The sequence below is a fragment of the Drosophila santomea genome, chromosome 2R, assembly GCF_016746245.2.
Source record: "Drosophila santomea strain STO CAGO 1482 chromosome 2R, Prin_Dsan_1.1, whole genome shotgun sequence".
NCBI classification, from domain to species: Eukaryota; Metazoa; Arthropoda; class Insecta; order Diptera; family Drosophilidae; genus Drosophila; species Drosophila santomea.
Window position 1 is genome coordinate 3,096,899 of NC_053017.2, and position 4,985 is coordinate 3,101,883.

Genomic DNA, 4,985 nt, shown 5'->3' on the forward strand with positions numbered 1-4,985 from the left:
CATTTCCTTCCTGGCCCGCAGTCTTCTGCGGGACCACGAATATTGTTTTTCTTGTAACTCTGCGTGATAGTAATGGCCAAGACGTCGGACAGGATCGAAGAATTGCCAAAGCCGCAGCTGCAGGTCAGGAGGGAAGTCGGCAAGCTGGGACCGGGACTTGCAAATATTTTTGGTTACAAGCTTTCCATTTTATATCCATTTAAGCTAAAGCTGTTCTCAGTTCAAAATTTTTTAATAATTTGGTGAGGCCACTTGAAGCCTGATAGCCACGTTGGATCAAATCCTGCATTCCGCTCCTGCTATATCCTAATGATGTTTTGCACCCTAAAGAAAGTATAAAGAAAAACAGAAGCCCGGTTCTTGGGTCAAACTGTCGTTCGCACGTTAAATTGCGGTTGGTAACTGGGGTTGGGCTGGATAGGAGAAGAGATATGGTGGTGCTGGGTGACTTTTGAAGCAGAACTAGGGGCATCCAGTGGTCGTGTGTATTGGATTTGCTGCTGCCTTGGGGATGGCTGGCTCGACGATTTTGTTGGGCTGGCGTCTTAGTGTCAGCGGCCGAGGCGTGACTGCTCCACCCCCGCCCATCACCCCAGCCCAGACACTTGTTCTTTCTCTTTCACCTTCAAACTGCAGGCGACAAGTGCAGCCCAGTACGATCTCCCACTGGCCACCCACCTCCTAAGATGTGCTGCCTGCGAATTCTCCTTGGTTCACGACTCGCTCTATCAATCCGCAGAGCGCATTGAACGACAGCGTCAGGATTTTTGCAATTTGAGAAGTTGCTACGTGACATTTCAATAATTTTTGAAAAGTTTCCTACGTTGCCCTATGTCGTCCATGCTTCGTTTTTTCTTAGTAGACGTCTTCATCAGTACACTGAAGAAAAGGGTACCTGTTGTTGTAGGGAGTATGTTTATGATTAATAAAGCCAATTTTTTACCGATCCCAGCCGAGGATGTTAACAACAATTTTCAAGTATCCTTGTTTACAATTATAATTCCGTTTTGTATATTTTGTCCTATTTTGTATATTTTAGTAGTGTAGCTTTCTCTGCATTGTCCTTGGACACAAAATCGAAGTGAGACCAGGCAGGCAGGATGTTTCATGTGGTTTGGGTTCACTTTTGAGTGTTGTTGTTGGATGTCGTTGGCGGCACCGGAACTAGGAATTTTATATTCTGCAATTTTCGTGACAACGTCATTTTGTCCACGACATTTCTGCCTGATGTGTCGCGTAGGTCCTTTCCTACTTTTCGTCCTGCGCGTCCTTTTCCCTCATCGCAGTTGTCGCCATCGTCCTTTTCAGTGTCCAGCTGCTCCACCGTTGCCTTCTCCTCATCTTCAGTTCCGTATCCTCTACCGCCTTATATAAGAAATTTGTTGTGTGCATTAGGAACTTTGACGCTTCACTGGATAGCTGTCACTGGGGTTCGGGGCATTGAGTTCAGGGCTCTGCGCTTTGGGTACTGGGAGCTTGGGGCTTGTGCTCTTCTCGTTTCGACGTTCCTTTTGACGTTTGAATTTTGATGCTCCGACAGTCTACTCAATTGTTTTTCTCGCTTTTGGTCCGAAAAATTACGGAAGTGCAGCATCACAAGTCATCTGCCTTCGTGCACCTCACCATCACATTGCCATTTTCCATCTGGCGCTGCTTATGTAAGAAGAGAAAACTGCTGGCACAAATGACGTTCAACTCGAAAAACTCAGTCCGTCGCCCAAAGTCCAGTGATACGACATGCTGGCCAGTCATCTTCATTAGAATTTATTTTTATTGTTCTGCACAACTTTTAACTTTTACAACTTTATCAATATATGAATACAGATGCGCAGAGTTACTTGCCGCAGCTAGCACTTTAATAACAAAATGTTGCTTACCCGGCCGTCGAAAGGGATTAAGAGGTCTCGTTTAAGTTCTTATGGTATTGCTAGGGAAGCACGTTAGGTAGTATAATTGTAAATTATAATAATATAAATTATAATTTATAATATCGTGAGCAGTCCTTTACAGCCCAAACGCCCAAAACTGTTATTGTTGAAATGTATCCTTCGCACTTCCAGTAGCTGAGTAACGGGTATCAGATAGTTGGGGAACTCTACTTTACTATTCTCTCTTGTTGTAATCTATGATTACCGCAACGTTATAAAAACTTCGGCTTGCTGGGAATACGTTTCGCGTTTCTCTATTTATTTTATAGCAATATGGTATAAATGGTCGAAATTGGCTGGTTTCCACATTCTCTCCAAATAGAAAGAAGACTTTTTGAAAATATTCAAGCATATAAGCTGCGTTGTCAACTTCTGACTGAAATCAATAAGCCATTTAGAAGGGTATAATAAAATAATATGTAAATATAATCTGAATACAAAAACTCTTGTATATTTATTTCCAATTTGAATTAAATGTATCCAAAATTATATTTTGGTCCTCAACATTTTTTCAACAGATTAGTTAATAAAGGTGAAGCTTTAACCGGAACTATAACTTGCTTTAGTGGTTTTTTCTGTGTGAACGCATTGATTATGCTGCTCACTTATTGCAATTCGAACAACTACCATTAACGACGATAAATTGGTGGACTTTAATCAAAAAACCATAGAAAGTCAAAGTCGAAGCTTAAGTTCGAATAGAATGGAGTGCGCAGGCGCAATACGTTTGGTAGAAAAGGTGTTGTTGCGGTGCATTTGTGTACTTTTGTTCAGAGTGTCAAACATCAGGAGACGGGACTGGAGACCCGACTGGGACGATGTCCAGTGACTTTCCCAGCAAGCCATGGCACCCATTTGCCATGAAATATAACCTCAATCAACATTCGCTCATTACCTGGGGACTGTGCCGCTGTGGCTTTGGTTGCACCGTCGGTACGGTAAGGATGACATTTTATTTATGAATACCAAATTGTAAATTATTAACATGTTTCACGCAAGTTATGGCCTGACCCATGACAACAACGGAGCTCGCAGATACCGGCGATGGATCTTCGACTAACATGGACACCTGGGCATGTCGAGCGGTACGGGAAGAGTGTGTAAGCTGTTGAGCTTAACTCAACGTAGAATCACTTTGCTTAGTAAAAGTTTATGCCGCGCCTACACTTGCAAACGAGGTAATTGTAGCCTTCATTGAATCTGCCTGTCGGGCAAAGAGTTTAAATGGTATTAGACACATTCCAGCTTTTTCGTTGTTACTTAAAGCGGAGCTAGTGCTTATAAAGTGCTTTAAAATCAGTCCTTGTCTTCATAAATCTGTTAAAAGTATAAACTATTCATACCCCTCCGATTGATAATAAAATTAATTTCAATATATGAACAGTACCAATTTAATTACTGCTGTTAACGGCAACTACAAATGTAGAGCACATATAAGTTCATTGTAAACTAAAGAAACTGAAATGCACTCCACGTCGAATGTTACCGTAGAAATATCTCAATTGCAACAGCCCCTTTGCGCAAAATTAATTTTCAACCGATGTCGGGGACAGAAGAAAAAATTCCCTACTGAAAGTTGACCAAATACTGATTGCGATTTTGTACACCATCATCCAGCTACAGCTCCTGAGTTCTCTGACTGGCGACGTCGTCATTTATCTTTCTCATATTTTCCTGCAGATAAACACGAAAAGTGGACGGACTGCAAACAAATCATGCGACTGACTGCATAAATCACACAACACATTTGACACATTTGGGATGCCATTGCCACTGCCTTCCGCACCATCTGTCCCACAATTTCCATGTCAACTAGCCAGCTTCCAAGGCTGGTGTAAAAACTGTCTGCTATAAAACAAATGCAACCCATCGTCGTTCATGGGTATTGAATTAAACATAGCGGGGGAATTGAAGAAGACTAAAAACAGTCCAGCCATCTTGCTGACCGAGGTCAACTCTGATTGTGATTGAAAATTGTTGGATATCTTATGGCTTTTTGTCAATTAATATTCTGTACATCTTCCTACATACTACATTAAACTATGAATAAAAAGAATAAAAAAATATTCAAATATATATGTACCTGCTGAATAACTTTTGGGTTATTTAACAAATTATCCCAATTCAAATCTGAAGACCAACAGCTCTTATTCATGCTCAGGTAGCTTTTATTCGATCAGCAATGGGCCCTTCACTAACCTATTGGCTTCCTTTTTTTTATTTCAACAGCTTAATGAGGGCAAAGAGTTAGGGAGTCCGGCGAGGAGCCCATGGACGGCCAGGTTAGTCGCGAATCCCGTGGTTTCGCATGCCACCCATAAGGAAAGAAAGAAGGCTCTCCGCTTACCGCTAGTCGATTTCAGGTCCACTTCCTTGCCGACACCAAGTTGATTACACTGATGGCGTTGCCGTGTAGCTGTCAGCATTGCTGCTGATGATGACGATGATGAGAGCCCCGAGCTCCGGGATGCCATGCTGGAGTTTCTGTTGCTGTTGTCTCGGCTGATACTGCTGATGTTGCTGCTGCAAATGTTGTTGGTGTTTCTGCTGCTGCTGGCGTATCTGTTTGTTGTCAAAGCGCCTTCATTGGCGGTTCGGTATGGCTCAGCTTAACCGTGGCCACAGGTTTCCCCAACCACAACCTACCGCCAACCGGCTGGCTGTGTAATAAATCTGTCAGTAGGTGATTTTTATGGCCGCGCTCGACGCTCGCCGATGCTCGCTGCTGTTTATAATCAAATAATAAATGCGCTTCAAGCTAAGCCAGTGCGGGATGCGGAATCCGACTAACCCATGATCCCCAGACAGAATCTCTCTGGGTCCCATGATTGAGCAGACTATGCAAAGCTTTACAGCAATCACCACAGTTAAACGGAGCTCAACGTGGGAGTTGGATTTATTCCTTCTGTCCGGTTAAGAGACAATTGTATATTAGGTGAATAATAAACATTACGGTTGGGTAAAATATAAAGTCATTTGTCTGTTATGGTAACACCATGTATGCTTTACTGCGGTGAAATTAAATAAATAAATAAAAGCTTTAATTGTGAATTGTGC

General features: G+C 42.4%; 1 long non-coding RNA gene across 1 annotated transcript; it reads right to left on the minus strand.

Moving 5' to 3' along the window:
- Positions 1–213: 213 nt before the first annotated feature.
- Positions 214–2,271, minus strand: LOC120445479. Its single transcript, XR_005615748.2, has 2 exons — positions 944–2,271; positions 214–879 (listed from the first exon to the last, which is right to left on the minus strand). It is a non-coding gene; the product is annotated as an uncharacterized LOC120445479 (long non-coding RNA).
- Positions 2,272–4,985: the final 2,714 nt, after the last annotated feature.